Below are 23,104 nucleotides of genomic sequence, written 5' to 3'. Positions count from 1 at the left end.
AATTGTTTTCGTTGTCATTTAAATTGTTGTCGTTGTCATTTAAATTGTTGTCGTTATCACTTAACTTGTTGTCGTTGTCATTTAAATTGTTGTCGTTGTCATTTAAATTGTTGTCGTTGTCATTTAAATTTTGTCGTTGTCATTTAAACTGTTGACGTTGTCATTTAAATTGTTGTCGTTGTCATTTAAATTGTTGTCGTTGTCATTTACATTGTTGTCGTTGTCATTTAAATTTTTGTCGTTGTCATTTTAATTGTTGTCGTGCTCATTTAAATTGATGTTGTGGTCATTTAAATTGTTGTCGTGTTCATTTAAATTGTTCTCGTGTTCATTTAAATTGTTGTCGTGTTCATTTAAATTGTTGTCGTTGTTATTTAAATTGTTGTCCTTGTCATTTTAATTGTTGTACTTGTCTATTAAATTGTTGTCTGTCATTGTCATTTAAATTTTTGTCGTTCGTTGTCATTTCAATTGTTGTCAGTCGTTGTCATTTAAATTGTTGTGTGTGGTTGTCATTAAAATTTTTGTCGTTGTCATCTAAATTGTTGTCGTTGTCATTAAAATTGTTGTCGTTGTCATTTAAATTTTTGTCGTTGTCATTTAAATTGTAATCGTTGTCATTTCAATTGTTGACGTTGTCATTTAAATATTTGACCTTGTCATTTAAATTGTTGTCGTTGTCATTTAAATATTGTCGTTGTCATTTAAATTGTGTTCGTTGTCATTTAAATTGTTGTCGTTGTCATTTGAATTGTTGTCGTTGTAATTTAAATACTTGTCGTTGTCATTTAATTGTTGTCGTTGTCATTTAAATTGTTGTCGTTGTCCTTTAAATTGTTGTCGTTGTCATTTAAATTGTTGTCGTTGTCATTTTAATTGTTGTCGTGGTCATTTAAATTGTTGTCGTTGTCATTAAAATTGTTGTCGTTGTCATTAAAATTGTTGTCGTTTTCATTTAAATTGCTGTCGTTGTCATTTAAATTGTTGTCGTTGTCATTTAAATTGTTGTCATGTTCATTGAAATTGTTATCGTGGTCATTTAAATTGTTGTCTTGTTCATTTAAATTGTTGTAGTTGTCATTTAAATAGTTGTCGTTGTCATTTAAATTGTTGTCCTTGTCTTTTAAATTGATGTCTGTCGTTGTCATTTAAATTGTTGTCTTATGTTGTCATTTAAATTGTTTTCTGTCGTTGTCATTTAAATTGTTGTCGTTGTCATTTAATTTGTTGTCGTTTTCATTTGAATTGTTGTCGTTGTCATTTAAATTGTTGTCGTTGTCATTTAAATTGTTGTCGTGTTCATTTAAATTGTTCTCCTTGTCATTTAAATTGTTGTCGTTGTCATTTAAATTGTTGTCGTTGTCCTTTAAACTGTTGTCGTTGTCATTTAAATTGTTGTCGTTGTCATTTAAATTGATGTCGTTGTCATTTAAATTTTTGTCGTTGTCATTTAAATTGTTGTCGTGTTCATTGAAATTGTTGTCGTTGTCATTTAAATTGTTGTCCGTGTCTTTTAAATATTTGTCGTTGTCATTTAAATTTTTGTCGTGTTCATTGAAATTGTTGTCGTGGTCATTTAAATTGTTGTCGTGTTCATTTAAATTGTTGTCGTTGTCATTTAAATTGTTGTCCTTGTCATTAAATTGTTGTCGTTGTCATTTAAATTGTGGTCGTTGTCATTTAAATTGTTGTCGTTGTCATTTAAATTGTTGTCTGTCGCTGTCATTTAAATTGTTGTCTGTCGTTGTCATTTAAATTGTTGTCGTTGTCATTTAAATTGATGTCGTTGTCAATAAAATTGTTGTCGTTGTCATTAAAATTTTTGTCGTTGTCATTTAAATTGTTGTCGTGTTCATTTAAATTGTTAACGTGTTTATTTAAATTGCTGTCGTTGTAATTTAAATTGTTGTCGTTGTCATTTAAATTCTTGTCGTTGTCATTTAAATTGTTGTCGTTGTCATTTAAATTGTTGTCGTTGTCATTTAAATTGTGATCGTTGTTATTTCAATTGTTGTCGTTGTCATTCAAATTGTTGACCTTGTCATTTAAATTGTTGTCGTTGTCATTTAAATTGTTGTCGTTGTCATTTAAATTGTTGTCGTTGTCATTTAAATTTTTGTCGTAGTCATTTAAATTGTTGGCGTTGTCATTTGAATTGTTGTCGTTGTAATTTAAATTGTTGTCGTTGTCATTTAATTGTTGTCGTTGTCATTTAAATTGTTGTCGTTGTCCTTTAAATTGTTGTCGTTGTCATTTAAATTGTTGTCGTTGTCATTTAAATTGTTGTCGTTGTCATTTAAATTCTTGTCGTTGTCATTTAAATTGTTATCGTTGTCATTTAAATTGTTGTCGTTTTTATTTATATTATTGTCGTTGTCATTTAAATTGTAGTCTTTGTCATTTAAATTTTCATCGTTGTCATTTAAATTGTTGTCTTGTTCATTTAAATTGTTGTCGTTGTCATTTAAATTGTTGTCGTGTTCATTTAAATTGTTGTCTTGTTCATTTAAATATTTGTCGTTCTCATTTAAATTGTTTTCGTTGTCATTTAAATTGTTGTCGTTGTCATTTAAATTGTTGTCTTTGTCACTTAACTTGTTGTCGTTGTTATTTAAATTGTTGTCGTTGTCATTTATATTGTTGTCATTGTCATTTTAATTGTTGTCGTTGTCATTTAAACTGTTGACGTTGTCATTTAAATTGTTGTCGTTGTCATTTAAATTGTTGTCTTTGTCATTTACATTGTTGTCGTTGTCATTTAAATTTTTGTCGTTGTCATTTAAATTGTTGTCGTGCTCATTTAAATTGTTATTGTGGTCATTTAAATTGTTGTCGTGTTCATTTAAATTGTTCTCGTGTTCATTTAAATTGTTGTCGTGTTCATTTAAATTGTTGTCGTTGTCATTTAAATTGTTGTCCTTGTCATTTTAATTGTTGTCCTTGTCTATTAAATTGTTGTCTGTCATTGTCATTTAAATTATTGTCGTTCGTTGTCATTTCAATTGTTGTCAGTCGTTGTCATCTAAATTGTTGTGTGTGGTTGTCATTAAAATTTTTGTCGTTGTCATTTAAATTGTTATCGTTGTCACTTAATTTATTGCCGTTGTCATTTAAATAGTTGTAGTTGTCATTTAAATTGTTGTCGTTGTCATTTAAATTGTTGTCGTTGTCATTTGAATTGTTGTCGTTGTAATTTAAATTGTTGTCGTTGTCATTTAATTGTTGTCGTTGCCATTTAAATTGTTGTCGTTGTGCTTTAAATTGTTGTCGTTGTCATTTAAATTGTTGTCGTTGTCATTTAAATTGTTGTCGTTGTCATTAAAATTGTTGTCGTTGTCATTTAAATTGTTGTCGTTGTCATTTAAATTGTTGTCGTTGTCATTTAAATTGTTGTCGTTGTCATTTAAATTGTTGTCGTGTTCATTGAAATTGTTGTCGTTGTCATTTAAATTGTTGTCTTGTCATTTAAACTGTTGTCGTTGTCATTTAGTTTGTGTTCGTTTACATTTAAATTGTTGTCGTTGTTATTTAAATTGTTGTCCTTGTCTTTGAAATTGTTGTCTGTCGTTGTCATTTAAATTTTTGACGTTGTCATTTAAATTGTTATCATTGTCATTTAAATTTTTATCGTTGTCATTTAAATTGTTATCGTTGTCATTTAATTTGTTGCCGTTGTCATTTAAATTGTTGTCGTTGTCGTTTAAATTTTTGTCGTTGTCATCTAAATTGTTGTCGTTGTCATTTAAATTGTTGTCGTTGTCATTTAAATTTTTGTCGTTGTCATTTAAATTGTAATCGTTGTCATTTCAATTGTTGACGTTGTCATTTAAATTGTTGACCTTGTCATTTAAATTGTTTTCGTTGTCATTTAAATAGTTGTAGTTGTCATTTAAATTGTTGTCGTTGTCATTTAAATTGTTGTCGTTATCATTTGAATTGTGGTCGTTGTAATTTAAATTGTTGTCGTTGTAATTTAATTGTTGTCGTTGTCATTTAAATTGTTCTCGTTGTCCTTTAAATTGTTGTCGTTGTCATTTAAATTGTTGTCCTTGTCATTTAAATTGTTGTCGTTGTCATTAAAATTGTTGTCGTTGTCATTTAAATTGTTGTCGTTGTCATTTAAATTGTTGTCGTTGTCATTTAAATTGTTGTCGTTGTCATTTAAATTTTTGTCGTGTTCATTGAAATATTTGTCGTGGTCATTTAAATTGTTGTCTTGTTCATTTAAATTGTTGTAGTTGTCATTTAAATAGTTGTCGTTGTCATTTAAATTGTTGTCCTTGTCTTTTAAATTGATGTCTGTCGTTGTCATTTAAATTGTTGTCTTATGTTGTCATTTAAATTGTTTTCTGTCGTTGTCATTTAAATTGTTGTCGTTGTCATTTAAATTGTTGTCGTTGTCATTTAAATTGTTGTCGTATTCATTTGAATTGTTGTCGTTGTCATTTAAATTGTTCTCGTTGTCATTTAAATTGTTGTCGTGTTCATTTAAATTGTTCTCCTTGTCATTTAAATTGTTGTCGTTGTCATTTTAATTGTTGTCGTTGTCCTTTAAACTGTTGTCGTTGTCATTTAAATTGTTGTCGTTGTCATTTAAATTGATGTCGTTGTCATTTAAATTTTTGTCGTTGTCATTTAAATTGTTGTCGTGTTCATTGAAATTGTTGTCGTTGTCATTTAAATTGTTGTCCGTGTCATTTAAATTTTTGTCGTTGTCATTTAAATTGTTGTCGTGTTCATTGAAATTGTTGTCGTGGTCATTTAAATTGGACTCGTGTTCATTTAAATTGTCGTCGTTGTCATTTAAATTGTTGTCCTTGTCATTAAATTGTTGTCCATGTCATTTAAATTGTGGTCGTTTTCATTTAAATTGTTGTCGTTGTCATTTAAATTGTTGTCTGTCGCTGTCATTTTAATTGTTGTCTGTCGTTGTCATTTAAATTGTTATCGTTGTCATTTAAATTGATGTCGTTGTCATTAAAATTGTTGTCGTTGTCATTAAAATTGTTGTCGTTGTCATTTAAATTGTTGTCGTGTTCATTTAAATTGTTAACGTGTTTATTTAAATTGCTGTCGTGGTCATTTTAATTGTTGTCGTTGTCATTTAAATTCTTGTCGTTGTCATTTAAAATGTTGTCGTTGTCATTTAAATTGTTGTCGTTGTCATTTAAATTGTTGTCTTGTCATTTAAATTGTTGTCGTTGTCATTTAATTTGTTGTCGTGTTCATTGAAATTGTTGTCGTTGTCATTTAAATTGTTGTTGGTGTCATTTAAATTTTTGTCGTTGTCATTTAAATTGTTGTCGTGTTCATTGAAATTGTTGTCGTGGTCATTTAAATTGTTGTCGTGTTCATTTAAATTGTTGTCGTGTTCATTTAAATTGTTGTCGTTGTCATTTAAATTGTTGTCCTTGTCATTAAATTGTTGTCGTTGTCATTTAAATTGTTGTCGTTGTCATTTAAATTCTTGTCTGTCGCTGTCATTTAAATTGTTGTCTGTCGTTGTCATTTAAATTGTTGTCGTTGTCATAAAAATTGTTGTCGTTGTCATTTAAATTGTTGTCGTGTTCATTTAAATTTTTAACGTGTTTATTTAAATCTGTCGTTGTCATTTAAATTGTTGTCGTTGTCATTTAAATTCTTGTCGTTGTCATTTAAATTGTTGTCGTTGCCATTTAAAATTGTTGTCGTGTTCATTTAATTTGTTAACGTGTTCATTTAGATTGCTGTCGTTGTCATTTAAATTGTTGTCGTTGTCATTTAAATTGTTGTCGTTGTCATTTAAATTGTTGTCTTGTCATTTAAATTGTTGTCGTTGTCATTTAATTTTTCGTCGTTGTCATTTAAATTCTTTTCGTTGTTATTTAAATTGTTGTCCTTATCTTTGAAATTGTTTTCTGTCGTTGTCATTTAAATTTTTGCCGTTGTCATTTAAATTGTTGTCGTTGTCATTTAAATTTTTGTCGTTGTCATTTAAATTGTTGTCGTTGTCATTTAAATTGTTGTCGTGTTCATTGAAATTGTTATCGTTGTCATTTAAATTGTTGTCGTGTTCATTTAAATTGCTGTAGTTGTCATTTAAATTGTTGTCGTTGTCATTTAAATTGTTGTCCTTGTCTTTTAAATTGATGTCTATCGTTGTCATTTAAATTGTTGTCTGTCGTTGTCATTTAAATTGTTTTCTGTCGTTGTCATTAAAATTGTTGTCGTTGTCATTAAAATTGTTGTCGTTGTCATTTAAATTGTTGTCGTTTTCATTTGAATTGTTGTCGTTTTCATTTGAATTGTTGTCGTTGTCATTTAAATTGTTGTCGTTGTCATTTAAATTGTTGGCGTGTTCATTTAAATTGTTCTCCTTGTCATTTAAATTGTTGTCGTTGTCATTTAAAATGTAGTCGAGGTCATTTAAATTGGGTTCGTTGTCATTTAATTTCTTGTCGTTGTCATTTAAATTATTGACGTTGTCATTTAAATTGTTGTCGTTGTCATTTAAATTGTTGTCGTGTTCATTTAAATTGCTGTAGTTGTCATTTAAATTGTTGTCGTTGTCATTTAAATTGTTGTCCTTGTCTTTTAAATTGATGTCTATCGTTGTCATTTAAATTGTTGTCTGTCGTTGTCATTTAAATTGTTTTCTGTCGTTGTCATTAAAATTGTTGTCGTTGTCATTAAAAATTGTTGTCGTTGTCATTTAAATTGTTGTCGTTTTCATTTGAATTGTTGTCGTTTTCATTTGAATTGTTGTCGTTGTCATTTAAATTGTTGTCGTTGTCATTTAAATTGTTGGCGTGTTCATTTAAATTGTTCTCCTTGTCATTTAAATTGTTGTCGTTGTCATTTAAATTGTAGTCGAGGTCATTTAAATTGGGTTCGTTGTCATTTAATTTCTTGTCGTTGTCATTTAAATTGTTGTCCTTGTCATTAAATTGTTGTCGTTGTTATTGAAATTGTGGTCGTTGTCATTTAAATTGTTGTTAATGTCATTTAAATTGTTGTCTGTCGTTGTCATTTAAATTTTTGTCGTTGTCATTTAAATTGATGTCGTTGTCATTAAAATTGTTGTCGTTGTCATTAAAATTGTTGTCGTTGTCATTTAAATTGTTGGCTATTTCATTGAAATTTTTAACGTGTTTATTTAAATTGCTGTCGTTGTCATTTAAATTGTTGTCGTTGTCATTTAAATTCTTGTCGTTGTCATTTAAATTGTTGTCGTTGCCATTTAAAATTGTTGTCGTGTTCATTTAAATATTTAACGTGTTCATTTAAATTGCACTCGTTTTCATTTAAATTGTTGTCGTTGTCATTTAAATTGTTGTCGTTGTCATTTAAATTGTTGTCTTGTCATTTAAATTGTTGTCGTTGTCATTTAATTTTTCGTCGTTGTCATTTAAATTCTTGTCGTTGTTATTTAAATTGTTGTCCTTATCTTTGAAATTGTTTTCTGTCGTTGTCATTTAAATTGTTGCCGTTGTCATTTAAATTGTTGTCTTGTCATTTAAATTGTTGTCGTTGTCATTTAAATTGTTGTCGTTGTCATTAAAATTGTTGTCGAGTTCATTGAAATTGTTGTCGTTGTCATTTAAATTGTTGTCGTTGTCATTTAAATTGTTGTCCTTGTCTTTTAAATTGATGTCTATCGTTGTCATTTAAATTGTTGTCTGTCGTTGTCATTTAAATTGTTTTCTGTCGTTGTCATTTAAATTGTTGGCGTGTTCATTTAAATTGTTCTCCTTGTCATTTAAATTGTTGTCGTTGGCATTTAAATTGTAGTCGTTGTCATTTAAATTGTTGTCGTTGTCATTTAATTTCTTGTCGTTGTCATTTAAATTATTGACGTTGTCATTTAAATTGTTGTCGTTGTCATTTAAATTGTTGTCGTTGTCATTTAATTTTTTGTCGTTGTCATTTAAATTGTTGACGTTGTCATTTAAAATATTGTCGTTGTCATTTAAATTTTTGTCGTTGTCATTTAATTTGTTGTCGTTGTCATTTAAATTATTGACGTTGTCATTTAAATTGTTGTCGTTGTCATTTAAATTGTTGTCGTTGTCATTTAAATTGTTGTCGTTGTCATTTAATTTTTTGTCGTTATCATTTAAATTGTTGACGTTGTCATTTAATTTGTTGTCGTTGTCATTTAAATTGTTGTCGTTGTCATTTAATTTGTTGTCGTTGTCATTTAAATTATTGACGTTGTCATTTAAATTGTGTTCTTTGTCATTTAAATTGTTGTCGTTGTCATTTAAATTGTTGTCGTTGTCATTTAAATTTTTGTCGTTGTCATTTAAATTGTTGTCGTTGTCATTTAATTGTTGTCCTTGTCATTTAAATTGTTGTCGTTGTCCTTTAAATTGTTGTCGTTGTCATTTAAATTGTTGTCGTTGTCATTTAAATTGTTGTCGTTGTCGTTTAAATTTTTGTCGTTGTCATCTAAATTGTTGTCGTTGTCATTTAAATTGTATCGTTGTCATTTAAATTGTTGTCGTTGTCATTTAAATTTTTGTCGTTGTCATTTAATTTGTTGTCGTTGTCATTTAAATTATTGACGTTGTCATTTAAATTGTTGTCGTTGTCATTTAAATTGTTGTCGTTGTATTTTAAATTGTTGTCGTTGTCATTTAATTTTTTGTCGTTGTCATTTAAATTGTAGTCTTTGTCATTTAAATTTTTGTCGTTGTCATTTAAATTGTTGTCGTATTCATTTAAATTGTTGTCGTTGTCATTTAAATTGTTGTCGTGTTCATTTAAATTGTTGTCTTGTTCATTTAAATATTTGTCGTTTTCATTTAAATTGTTTTCGTTGTCATTTAAATTGTTGTCGTTGTCATTTAAATTGTTGTCGTTATCACTTAACTTGTTGTCGTTGTCATTTAAATTGTTGTCGTTGTCATTTAAATTGTTGTCGTTGTCATTTAAATTGTTGTCGTTGTCATTTAAACTGTTGACGTTGTCATTTAAATTGTTGTCGTTGTCATTTAAATTGTTGTCGTTGTCATTTACATTGTTGTCGTTGTCATTTGAATTGTTGTACTTGTCTATTAAATTGTGGTCTGTCATTGTCATTTAAATTTTTGTCGTTCGTTGTCATTTCAATTGTTGTCAGTCGTTGTCATTTAAATTGTTGTGTGTGGTTGTCATTAAAATTTTTGTCGTTGTCATCTAAATTGTTGTCGTTGTCATTAAAATTGTTGTCGTTGTCATTTAAATTTTTGTCGTTGTCATTTAAATTGTAATCGTTGTCATTTCAATTGTTGACGTTGTCATTTAAATATTTGACCTTGTCATTTAAATTGTTGTCGTTGTCATTTAAATATTGTCGTTGTCATTTAAATTGTGTTCGTTGTCATTTAAATTGTTGTCGTTGTCATTTGAATTGTTGTCGTTGTAATTTAAATTGTTGTCGTACTCATTTAATTGTTGTCGTTGTCATTTAAATTGTTGTCGTTGTCCTTTAAATTGTTGTCGTTGTCATTTTAATTGTTGTCGTTGTCATTTAAATTGTTGTCGTGGTCATTTAAATTGTTGTCGTTGTCATTTAAATTGTTGTCGTTGTCATTAAAATTGTTGTCGTTGTCATTAAAATTGTTGTCGTTTTCATTTAAATTGCTGTCGTTGTCATTTAAATTGTTGTCGTTGTCATTTAAATTGTTGTCATGTTCATTGAAATTGTTATCGTGGTCATTTAAATTGTTGTCTTGTTCATTTAAATTGTTGTAGTTGTCATTTAAATAGTTGTCGTTGTCATTTAAATTGTTGTCCTTGTCTTTTAAATTGATGTCTGTCGTTGTCATTTAAATTGTTCTCTTATGTTGTCATTTAAATTGTTTTCTGTCGTTGTCATTTAAATTGTTGTCGTTGTCATTTAATTTGTTGTCGTTTTCATTTGAATTGTTGTCGTTGTCATTTAAATTGTTGTCGTTTTCATTTAAATTGTTGTCGTGTTCATTTAAATTGTTCTCCTTGTCATTTAAATTGTTGTCGTTGTCATTTAAATTGTTGTCGTTGTCCTTTAAACTGTTGTCGTTGTCATTTAAATTGTTGTCGTTGTCATTTAAATTGATGTCGTTGTCATTTAAATTTTTGTCGTTGTCATTTAAATTGTTGTCGTGTTCATTGAAATTGTTGTCGTTGTCATTTAAATTGTTGTCCGTGTCTTTTAAATATTTGTCGTTGTCATTTAAATTTTTGTCGTGTTCATTGAAATTGTTGTCGTGGTCATTTAAATTGTTGTCGTGTTCATTTAAATTGTTGTCGTTGTCATTTAAATTGTTGTCCTTGTCATTAAATTGTTGTCGTTGTCATTTAAATTGTGGTCGTTGTCATTTAAATTGTTGTCGTTGTCATTTAAATTGTTGTCTGTCGCTGTCATTTAAATTGTTGTCTGTCGTTGTCATTTAAATTGTTGTCGTTGTCATTTAAATTGATGTCGTTGTCAATAAAATTGTTGTCGTTGTCATTAAAATTTTTGTCGTTGTCATTTAAATTGTTGTCGTGTTCATTTAAATTGTTAACGTGTTTATTTAAATTGCTGTCGTTGTCATTTAAATTGTTGTCGTTGTCATTTAAATTCTTGTCGTTGTCATTTAAATTGTTGTCGTTGTCATTTAAATTGTTGTCGTTGTCATTTAAATTGTGATCGTTGTTATTTCAATTGTTGTCGTTGTCATTCAAATTGTTGACCTTGTCATTTAAATTGTTGTCGTTGTCATTTAAATTGTTGTCGTTGTCATTTAAATTGTTGTCGTTGTCATTTAAATTTTTGTCGTAGTCATTTAAATTGTTATCGTTGTCATTTGAATTGTTGTCGTTGTAATTTAAATTGTTGTCGTTGTCATTTAATTGTTGTCGTTGTCATTTAAATTGTTGTCGTTGTCCTTTAAATTGTTGTCGTTGTCATTTAAATTGTTGTCGTTGTCATTTAAATTGTTGTCGTTGTCATTTAAATTCTTGTCTTTGTCATTTAAATTGTTATCGTTGTCATTTAAATTGTTGTCGTTTTTATTTATATTATTGTCGTTGTCATTTAAATTGTAGTCTTTGTCATTTAAATTTTCATCGTTGTCATTTAAATTGTTGTCTTGTTCATTTAAATTGTTGTCGTTGTCATTTAAATTGTTGTCGTGTTCATTTAAATTGTTGTCTTGTTCATTTAAATATTTGTCGTTCTCATTTAAATTGTTTTCGTTGTCATTTAAATTGTTGTCGTTGTCATTTAAATTTGTTTCGTTGTCACTTAACTTGTTGTCGTTGTCATTTAAATTGTTGTCGTTGTCATTTATATTGTTGTCATTGTCATTTAAATTGTTGTCGTTGTCATTTAAACTGTTGACGTTGTCATTTAAATTGTTGTCGTTGTCATTTAAATTGTTGTCTTTGTCATTTACATTGTTGTCGTTGTCATTTAAATTTTTGTCGTTGTCATTTAAATTGTTGTCGTGCTCATTTAAATTGTTATTGTGGTCATTTAAATTGTTGTCGTGTTCATTTAAATTGTTCTCGTGTTCATTTAAATTGTTGTCGTGTTCATTTAAATTGTTGTCGTTGTCATTTAAATTGTTGTCCTTGTCATTTTAATAGTTGTCCTTGTCTATTAAATTGTTGTCTGTCATTGTCATTTAAATTATTGTCGTTCGTTGTCATTTCAATTGTTGTCAGTCGTTGTCATCTAAATTGTTGTGTGTGGTTGTCATTAAAATTTTTGTCGTTGTCATTTAAATTGTTATCGTTGTCACTTAATTTGTTGCCGTTGTCATTTAAATAGTTGTAGTTGTCATTTAAATTGTTGTCGTTGTCATTTAAATTGTTGTCGTTGTCATTTGAATTGTTGTCGTTGTAATTTAAATTGTTGTCGTTGTCATTTAAATTGTTGTCGTTGTGCTTTAAATTGTTGTCGTTGTCATTTAAATTGTTGTCGTTGTCATTTAAATTGTTGTCGTTGTCATTAAAATTGTTGTCGTTGTCATTTAAATTGTTGTCGTTGTCATTTAAATTGTTGTCGTTGTCATTTAAATTGTTGTCGTTGTCATTTAAATTGTTGTCGTGTTCATTGAAATTGTTGTCGTTGTCATTTAAATTGTTGTCTTGTCATTTAAATTGTTGTCGTTGTCATTTAGTTTGTGTTCGTTTACATTTAAATTGTTGTCGTTGTTATTTAAATTGTTGTCCTTGTCTTTGAAATTGTTGTCTGTCGTTGTCATTTAAATTTTTGACGTTGTCATTTAAATTGTTATCATTGTCATTTAAATTTTTATCTTTGTCATTTAAATTGTTATCGTTGTCATTTAATTTGTTGCCGTTGTCATTTAAATTGTTGTCGTTGTCGTTTAAATTTTTGTCGTTGTCATCTAAATTGTTGTCGTTGTCATTTAAATTGTTGTCGTTGTCATTTAAATTTTTAACGTTGTCATTTAAATTGTAATCGTTGTCATTTCAATTGTTGACGTTGTCATTTAAATTGTTGACCTTGTCATTTAAATTGTTTTCGTTATCATTTAAATAGTTGTAGTTGTCATTTAAATTGTTGTCGTTGTCATTTAAATTGTTGTCGTTATCATTTGAATTGTGGTCGTTGTAATTTAAATTGTTGACGTTGTAATTTAATTGTTGTCGTTGTCATTTAAATTGTTCTCGTTGTCCTTTAAATTGTTGTCGTTGTCATTTAAATTGTTGTCCTTGTCATTTAAATTGTTGTCGTTGTCATTAAAATTGTTGTCGTTGTCATTTAAATTGTTGTCGTTGTCATTTAAATTGTTGTCGTTGTCATTTAAATTGTTGTCGTTGTCATTTAAATTGTTGTCGTGTTCATTGAAATATTTGTCGTGGTCATTAAAATTGTTGTCTTGTTCATTTAAATTGTTGTAGTTGTCATTTAAATAGTTGTCGTTGTCATTTAAATTGTTGTCCTTGTCTTTTAAATTGATGTCTGTCGTTGTCATTTAAATTGTTGTCTTATGTTGTCATTTAAATTGTTTTCTGTCGTTGTCATTTAAATTGTTGTCGTTGTCATTTAAATTGTTGTCGTTGTCATTTAAATTGTTGTCGTATTCATTTGAATTGTTGTCGTTGTCATTTAAATTATTATCGTTGTCATTTAAATTGTTGTCGTGTTCATTTAAATTGTTCTCCTTGTCATTTAAATTGTTGTTGTTGTCATTTTAATTGTTGTCGTTCTCCTTTAAACTGTTGTCGTTGTCATTTAAATTGTTGTCGTTGTCATTTAAATTGATGTCGTTGTCATTTAAATTTTTGTCGTTGTCATTTAAATTGTTGTCGTGTTCATTGAAATTTTTGTCGTTGTCATTTAAATTGTTGTCCGTGTCATTTAAATTTTTGTCGTTGTCATTTAAATTGTTGTCGTGTTCATTGAAATTGTTGTCGTGGTCATTTAAATTGGACTCGTGTTCATTTAAATTGTCGTCGTTGTCATTTAAATTGTTGTCCTTGTCATTAAATTGTTGTCGTTGTCATTTAAATTGTGGTCGTTTTCATTTAAATTGTTGTCGTTGTCATTTAAATTGTTGTCTGTCGCTGTCATTTTAATTGTTGTCTGTCGTTGTCATTTAAATTGTTATCGTTGTCATTTAAATTGATGTCGTTGTCATTAAAATTGTTGTCGTTGTCATTAAAATTGTTGTCGTTGTCATTTAAATTGTTGTCGTGTTCATTTAAATTGTTAACGTGTTTATTTAAATTGCTGTCGTGGTCATTTTAATTGTTGTCGTTGTCATTTAAATTCTTGTCGTTGTCATTTAAAATGTTGTCGTTGTCATTTAAATTGTTGTCGTTGTCATTTAAATTGTTGTCTTGTCATTTTAATTGTTGTCGTTGTCATTTAATTTGTTGTCGTGTTCATTGAAATTGTTGTCGTTGTCATTTAAATTGTTGTTGGTGTCATTTAAATTTTTGTCGTTGTCATTTAAATTGTTGTCGTATTCATTGAAATTGTTGTCGTGGTCATTTAAATTGTTGTCGTGTTCATTTAAATTGTTGTCGTGTTCATTTAAATTGTTGTCGTTGTCATTTAAATTGTTGTCCTTGTCATTAAATTGTTGTCGTTGTCATTTAAATTGTTGTCGTTGTCATTTAAATTCTTGTCTGTCGCTGTCATTTAAATTGTTGTCTGTCGTTGTCATTTAAATTGTTGTCGTTGTCATTTAAATTGATGTCGTTGTCATTAAAATTGTTGTCGTTGTCATTTAAATTGTTGTCGTGTTCATTTAAATTTTTAACGTGTTTATTTAAATCTGTCGTTGTCATTTAAATTGTTGTCGTTGTCATTTAAATTCTTGTCGTTGTCATTTAAATTGTTGTCGTTGCCATTTAAAATTGTTGTCGTGTTCATTTAATTTGTTAACGTGTTCATTTAGATTGCTGTCGTTGTCATTTAAATTGTTGTCGTTGTCATTTAAATTGTTGTCGTTGTCATTTAAATTGTTGTCTTGTCATTTAAATTGTTGTCGTTGTCATTTAAATTGTTGTCGTTGTCATTTAAATTCTTTTCGTTGTTATTTAAATTGTTGTCCTTATCTTTGAAATTGTTTTCTGTCGTTGTCATTTAAATTTTTGCCGTTGTCATTTAAATTGTTGTCGTTGTCATTTAAATTTTTGTCGTTGTCATTTAAATTGTTGTCGTTGTCATTTAAATTGTTGTCGTGTTCATTGAAATTGTTATCGTTGTCATTTAAATTGTTGTCGTGTTCATTTAAATTGCTGTAGTTGTCATTTAAATTGTTGTCGTTGTCATTTAAATTGTTGTCCTTGTCTTTTAAATTGATGTCTATCGTTGTCATTTAAATTGTTGTCTGTCGTTGTCATTTAAATTGTTTTCTGTCGTTGTCATTAAAATTGTTGTCGTTGTCATTAAAAATTGTTGTCGTTGTCATTTAAATTGTTGTCGTTTTCATTTGAATTGTTGTCGTTTTCATTTGAATTGTAGTCGTTGTCATTTAAATTGTTGTCGTTGTCATTTAAATTGTTGGCGTGTTCATTTAAATTGTTCTCCTTGTCATTTAAATTGTTGTCGTTGTCATTTAAAATGTAGTCGAGGTCATTTAAATTGGGTTCGTTGTCATTTAATTTCTTGTCGTTGTCATTTAAATTATTGACGTTGTCATTTAAATTGTTGTCGTTGTCATTTAAATTGTTGTCGTGTTCATTTAAATTGCTGTAGTTGTCATTTAAATTGTTGTCGTTGTCATTTAAATTGTTGTCCTTGTCTTTTAAATTGATGTCTATCGTTGTCATTTAAATTGTTGTCGTTGTCATTTAAATTGCTGTAGTTGTCATTAAAATTGTTGTCGTTGTCATTAAAAATTGTTGTCGTTGTCATTTAAATTGTTGTCGTTGTCATTTAAATTGTTGGCGTGTTCATTTGAATTGTTGTCGTTGTCATTTAAATTGTTGTCGTTGTCATTTAAATTGTTGGCGTGTTCATTTAAATTGTTCTCCTTGTCATTTAAATTGTTGTCGTTGTCATTTAAATTGTAGTCGAGGTCATTTAAATTGGGTTCGTTGTCATTTAATTTCTTGTCGTTGTCATTTAAATTGTTGTCCTTGTCATTAAATTGTTGTCGTTGTTATTGAAATTGTGGTCGTTGTCATTTAAATTGTTGTTAATGTCATTTAAATTGTTGTCTGTCGTTGTCATTTAAATTTTTGTCGTTGTCATTTAAATTGATGTCGTTGTCATTAAAATTGTTGTCGTTGTCATTAAAATTGTTGTCGTTGTCATTTAAATTGTTGGCTATTTCATTGAAATTTTTAACGTGTTTATTTAAACTGCTGTCGTTGTCATTTAAATTGTTGTCGTTGTCATTTAAATTGTTGTCGTTGTCATTTAAATTGTTGTCGTTGCCATTTAAAATTGTTGTCGTGTTCATTTAAATATTTAACGTGTTCATTTAAATTGCTGTCGTTGTCATTTAAATTGTTGTCGTTGTCATTTAAATTGTTGTCGTTGTCATTTAAATTGTTGTCTTGTCATTTAAATTGTTGTCGTTGTCATTTAATTTTTCGTCGTTGTCATTTAAATTCTTGTCGTTGTTATTTAAATTGTTGTCCTTATCTTTGAAATTGTTGTCTGTCGTTGTCATTTAAATTGTTGCCGTTGTCATTTAAATTGTTGTCTTGTCATTTAAATTGTTGTCGTTGTCATTTAAATTGTTGTCGTTGTCATTTAAATTGTTGTCGAGTTCATTGAAATTGTTGTCGTTGTCATTTAAATTGTTGTCGTTGTCATTTAAATTGTTGTCCTTGTCTTTTAAATTGATGTCTATCGTTGTCATTTAAATTGTTGTCTGTCGTTGTCATTTAAATTGTTTTCTGTCGTTGTCATTTAAATTGTTGGCGTGTTCATTTAAATTGTTGTCCTTGTCATTAAATTGTTGTCGTTGTCATTTAAATTGTTGTCGTTGTCATTTAAATTCTTGTCTGTCGCTGTCATTTAAATTGTTGTCTGTCGTTGTCATTTAAATTGTTGTCGTTGTCATTTAAATTGATGTCGTTGTCATTAAAATTGTTGTCGTTGTCATTTAAATTGTTGTCGTGTTCATTTAAATTTTTAACGTGTTTATTTAAATCTGTCGTTGTCATTTAAATTGTTGTCGTTGTCATTTAAATTCTTATCGTTGTTATTTAAATTGTTGTCGTTGCCATTTAAAATTGTTGTCGTGTTCATTTAATTTGTTAACGTGTTCATTTAGATTGCTGTCGTTGTCATTTAAATTGTTGTCGTTGTCATTTAAATTGTTGTCGTTGTCATTTAAATTGTTGTCTTGTCATTTAAATTGTTGTCGTTGTCATTTAATTTTTCGTCGTTGTCATTTAAATTCTTTTCGTTGTTATTTAAATTGTTGTCCTTATCTTTGAAATTGTTTTCTGTCGTTGTCATTTAAATTTTTGCCGTTGTCATTTAAATTGTTGTCGTTGTCATTTAAATTTTTGTCGTTGTCATTTAAATTGTTGTCGTTGTCATTTAAATTGTTGTCGTGTTCATTGAAATTGTTATCGTTGTCATTTAAATTGTTGTCGTGTTCATTTAAATTGCTGTAGTTGTCATTAAAATTGTTGTCGTTGTCATTAAAAATTGTTGTCGTTGTCATTTAAATTGTTGTCGTTTTCATTTGAATTGTTGTCGTTTTCATTTGAATTGTAGTCGTTGTCATTTAAATTGTTGTCGTTGTCATTTAAATTGTTGGCGTGTTCATTTAAATTGTTCTCCTTGTCATTTAAATTGTTGTCGTTGTCATTTAAAATGTAGTCGAGGTCATTTAAATTGGGTTCGTTGTCATTTAATTTCTTGTCGTTGTCATTTAAATTATTGACGTTGTCATTTAAATTGTTGTCGTTGTCATTTAAATTGTTGTCGTGTTCATTTAAATTGCTGTAGTTGTCATTTAAATTGTTGTCGTTGTCATTTAAATTGTTGTCCTTGTCTTTTAAATTGATGTCTATCGTTGTCATTTAAATTGTTGTCTGTCGTTGTCATTTAAATTGTTTTCTGTCGTTGTCATTAAAATTGTTGTCGTTGTCATTAAAAATTGTTGTCGTTGTCATTTAAATTGTTGTCGTTTTCATTTAAATTGTTGTCGTTTTCATTTGAATTGTTGTCGTTGTCATTTAAATTGTTGTCGTTGTCATTTAAATTGTTGGCGTGTTCATTTAAATTGTTCTCCTTGTCATTTAAATTGTTGTCGTTGTCATTTAAATTGTAGTCGAGGTCATTTAAATTGGGTTCGTTGTCATTTAATTTCTTGTCGTTGTCATTTAAATTGTTGTCCTTGTCATTAAATTGTTGTCGTTGTTATTGAAATTGTGGTCGTTGTCATTTAAATTGTTGTTAATGTCATTTAAATTGTTGTCTGTCGTTGTCATTTAAATTTTTGTCGTTGTCATTTAAATTGATGTCGTTGTCATTAAAATTGTTGTCGTTGTCATTAAAATTGTTGTCGTTGTCATTTAAATTGTTGGCTATTTCATTGAAATTTTTAACGTGTTTATTTAAACTGCTGTCGTTGTCATTTAAATTGTTGTCGTTGTCATTTAAATTCTTGTCGTTGTCATTTAAATTGTTGTCGTTGCCATTTAAAATTGTTGTCGTGTTCATTTAAATATTTAACGTGTTCATTTAAATTGCTGTCGTTGTCATTTAAATTGTTGTCGTTGTCATTTAAATTGTTGTCGTTGTCATTTAAATTGTTGTCTTGTCATTTAAATTGTTGTCGTTGTCATTTAATTTTTCGTCGTTGTCATTTAAATTCTTGTCGTTGTTATTTAAATTGTTGTCCTTATCTTTGAAATTGTTTTCTGTCGTTGTCATTTAAATTGTTGCCGTTGTCATTTAAATTGTTGTCTTGTCATTTAAATTGTTGTCGTTGTCATTTAAATTGTTGTCGTTGTCATTTAAATTGTTGTCGAGTTCATTTAAATTGTTGTCGTTGTCATTTAAATTGTTGTCGTTGTCATTTAAATTGTTGTCCTTGTCTTTTAAATTGATGTCTATCGTTGTCATTTAAATTGTTGTCGTTGGCATTTAAATTGTAGTCGTTGTCATTTAAATTGTTGTCGTTGTCATTTAATTTCTTGTCGTTGTCATTTAAATTATTGACGTTGTCATTTAAATTGTTGTCGTTGTCATTTAAATTGTTGTCGTTGTCATTTAATTTTTTGTCGTTGTCATTTAAATTGTTGTCGTTGTCATTTAAATTGTTGTCGTTGTCATTTAAATTTTTGTCGTTGTCATTTAATTTGTTGTCGTTGTCATTTAAATTATTGACGTTGTCATTTAAATTGTTGTCGTTGTCATTTAAATTGTTGTCGTTGTCATTTAAATTGTTCGTTGTCATTTAATTTTTTGTCGTTATCATTTAAATTGTTGACGTTGTCATTTAATTTGTTGTCGTTGTCATTTAAATTGTTGTCGTTGTCATTTAATTTGTTGTCGTTGTCATTTAAATTATTGACGTTGTCATTTAAATTGTTGTCTTTGTCATTTAAATTGTTGTCGTTGTCATTTAAATTGTTGTCGTTGTCATTTAAATTTTTGTCGTTGTCATTTAAATTGTTGTCGTTGTCATTTAATTGTTGTCGTTGTCATTTAAATTGTTGTCGTTGTCCTTTAAATTGTTGTCGTTGTCATTTAAATTGTTGTCGTGTTCATTTAAATTGCTGTAGTTGTCATTAAAATTGTTGTCGTTGTCATTAAAAATTGTTGTCGTTGTCATTTAAATTGTTGTCGTTTTCATTTGAATTGTTGTCGTTTTCATTTGAATTGTAGTCGTTGTCATTTAAATTGTTGTCGTTGTCATTTAAATTGTTGGCGTGTTCATTTAAATTGTTCTCCTTGTCATTTAAATTGTTGTCGTTGTCATTTAAAATGTAGTCGAGGTCATTTAAATTGGGTTCGTTGTCATTTAATTTCTTGTCGTTGTCATTTAAATTATTGACGTTGTCATTTAAATTGTTGTCGTTGTCATTTAAATTGTTGTCGTGTTCATTTAAATTGCTGTAGTTGTCATTTAAATTGTTGTCGTTGTCATTTAAATTGTTGTCCTTGTCTTTTAAATTGATGTCTATCGTTGTCATTTAAATTGTTGTCTGTCGTTGTCATTTAAATTGTTTTCTGTCGTTGTCATTAAAATTGTTGTCGTTGTCATTAAAAATTGTTGTCGTTGTCATTTAAATTGTTGTCGTTTTCATTTGAATTGTTGTCGTTTTCATTTGAATTGTTGTCGTTGTCATTTAAATTGTTGTCGTTGTCATTTAAATTGTTGGCGTGTTCATTTAAATTGTTCTCCTTGTCATTTAAATTGTTGTCGTTGTCATTTAAATTGTAGTCGAGGTCATTTAAATTGGGTTCGTTGTCATTTAATTTCTTGTCGTTGTCATTTAAATTGTTGTCCTTGTCATTAAATTGTTGTCGTTGTTATTGAAATTGTGGTCGTTGTCATTTAAATTGTTGTTAATGTCATTTAAATTGTTGTCTGTCGTTGTCATTTAAATTTTTGTCGTTGTCATTTAAATTGATGTCGTTGTCATTAAAATTGTTGTCGTTGTCATTAAAATTGTTGTCGTTGTCATTTAAATTGTTGGCTATTTCATTGAAATTTTTAACGTGTTTATTTAAACTGCTGTCGTTGTCATTTAAATTGTTGTCGTTGTCATTTAAATTCTTGTCGTTGTCATTTAAATTGTTGTCGTTGCCATTTAAAATTGTTGTCGTGTTCATTTAAATATTTAACGTGTTCATTTAAATTGCTGTCGTTGTCATTTAAATTGTTGTCGTTGTCATTTAAATTGTTGTCGTTGTCATTTAAATTGTTGTCTTGTCATTTAAATTGTTGTCGTTGTCATTTAATTTTTCGTCGTTGTCATTTAAATTCTTGTCGTTGTTATTTAAATTGTTGTCCTTATCTTTGAAATTGTTTTCTGTCGTTGTCATTTAAATTGTTGCCGTTGTCATTTAAATTGTTGTCTTGTCATTTAAATTGTTGTCGTTGTCATTTAAATTGTTGTCGTTGTCATTTAAATTGTTGTCGAGTTCATTTAAATTGTTGTCGTTGTCATTTAAATTGTTGTCGTTGTCATTTAAATTGTTGTCCTTGTCTTTTAAATTGATGTCTATCGTTGTCATTTAAATTGTTGTCGTTGGCATTTAAATTGTAGTCGTTGTCATTTAAATTGTTGTCGTTGTCATTTAATTTCTTGTCGTTGTCATTTAAATTATTGACGTTGTCATTTAAATTGTTGTCGTTGTCATTTAAATTGTTGTCGTTGTCATTTAATTTTTTGTCGTTGTCATTTAAATTGTTGCCGTTGTCATTTAAATTGTTGTCGTTGTCATTTAAATTTTTGTCGTTGTCATTTAATTTGTTGTCGTTGTCATTTAAATTATTGACGTTGTCATTTAAATTGTTGTCGTTGTCATTTAAATTGTTGTCGTTGTCATTTAAATTGTTCGTTGTCATTTAATTTTTTGTCGTTATCATTTAAATTGTTGACGTTGTCATTTAATTTGTTGTCGTTGTCATTTAAATTGTTGTCGTTGTCATTTAATTTGTTGTCGTTGTCATTTAAATTATTGACGTTGTCATTTAAATTGTTGTCTTTGTCATTTAAATTGTTGTCGTTGTCATTTAAATTGTTGTCGTTGTCATTTAAATTTTTGTCGTTGTCATTTAAATTGTTGTCGTTGTCATTTAATTGTTGTCGTTGTCATTTAAATTGTTGTCGTTGTCCTTTAAATTGTTGTCGTTGTCATTTAAATTGTTGTCGTTGTCATTTAAATTGTTGTCGTTGTCGTTTAAATTTTTGTCGTTGTCATCTAAATTGTTGTCGTTGTCATTTAAATTGTATCGTTGTCATTTAAATTGTTGTCGTTGTCATTTAAATTTTTGTCGTTGTCATTTAATTTGTTGTCGTTGTCATTTAAATTATTGACGTTGTCATTTAAATTGTTGTCGTTGTCATTTAAATTGTTGTCGTTGTCATTTAAATTGTTGTCGTTGTCATTTAATTTTTTGTCGTTATCATTTAAATTGTTGACGTTGTCATTTAATTTGCTGTCGTTGTCATTTAAATTGTTGTCGTTGTCATTTAATTTGTTGTCGTTGTCATTTAAATTATTGACGTTGTCATTTAAATTGTTGTCGTTGTCATTTAAATTGTTGTCGTTGTCATTTAAATTGTTGTCGTTGTCATTTAAAGTTTTGTCGTTGTCATTTAAATTGTTGTCGTTGTCATTTAATTGTTGTCGTTGTCATTTAAATTGTTGTCGTTGTCCTTTAAATTGTTGTTGTTATCATTTAAATTGTTGTCGTTGTCATTTAAATTGTTGTCGTGGTCATTTAAATTGTTGTCATTGTCATTTAAATTGTTGTCGTTGTGATTTAAATTGTTGTCGTTGTCATTTAAGTTGTTGTCGTTATCATTTAAATTTTTGTCGTTGTCATTTAAATTGTTGTCGTTGTCATTTAAATTGTTGTCGTTGTCGTTTAAATTTTTGTCGTTGTCATCTAAATTGTTGTCGTTGTCATTTAAATTGTTGTCGTTGTCATTTAAATTGTTGTCGTTGTCATTTAAATTGTAATCGTTGTCATTTCAAATGTTGACGTTGTCATTTAAATTGTTGACCTTGTCATTTAAATTGTTGTCGTTGTAATTTAAATTGTTGTCGTTGTCATTTAAATTGTTGTCGTTGTCATTTAAATTTTTGTCGTAGTCATTTAAATTGTTGTCGTTGTCATTTGAATTGTTGTCGTTGTAATTTAAATTGTTGTCGTTGTCATTTAATTGTTGTCGTTGTCATTTAAATTGTTGTCGTTGTCCTTTAAATTGTTGTCGTTGTCATTTAAATTGTTGTCGTAGTCATTTAAATTGTTGTCGGTGTCATTTAAATTGTTGTCGTTGTCATTTAAATTGTTGTCGTTGTCATTTAAATTGTTGTCGTTGTCATTTAAATTGTTTTCGTTGTCATTTAAATTGTTGTCGTTGTCATTTAAATTGTTGTCGTGTTTATAGAAATTGTTGTCGTGGTCATTTAAATTGTTGTCTTGTTCATTTAAATTGTTGTAGTTGTCATTTAAATAGTTGTCGTTGTCATTTAAATTGTTGTCCTTGTCTTTTAAATTGATGTCTGTCGTTGTCATTTAAATTGTTGTCTTATGTTGTCATTTAAATTGTTTTCTGTCGTTGTCATTTAAATTGTTGTCGTTGTCATTTAAATTGTTGTCGTTGTCATTTAAATTGTTGTCGTTTTCATTTGAATTGTTGTCGTTGTCATTTAAATTGTTGTCGTTGTCACTTAAATTGTTGTCGTGTTCATTTAAATTGTTCTCCTTCTCTTTTAAATTGTTGTCGTTGTCATTTAAATTGTTGTCGTTGTCCTTTAAACTGTTGTCGTTGTCATTTAAATTGTTGTCGTTGTCATTTAAATTGATGTCGTTGTCATTTAAATTTTTGTCGTTGTCATTTAATTTGTTGTCGTGTTCATTGAAATTGTTGTCGTTGTCATTTAAATTGTTGTTGGTGGCATTTAAATTTTTGTCGTTGTCATTTAAATTGTTGTCGTATTCATTGAAATTGTTGTCGTGGTCATTTAAATTGTTGT

Source organism: Ischnura elegans, chromosome 12 (genome assembly GCF_921293095.1).
Source record: "Ischnura elegans chromosome 12, ioIscEleg1.1, whole genome shotgun sequence".
NCBI classification, from domain to species: Eukaryota; Metazoa; Arthropoda; class Insecta; order Odonata; family Coenagrionidae; genus Ischnura; species Ischnura elegans.
This window is presented reverse-complemented; position numbering follows the sequence as displayed.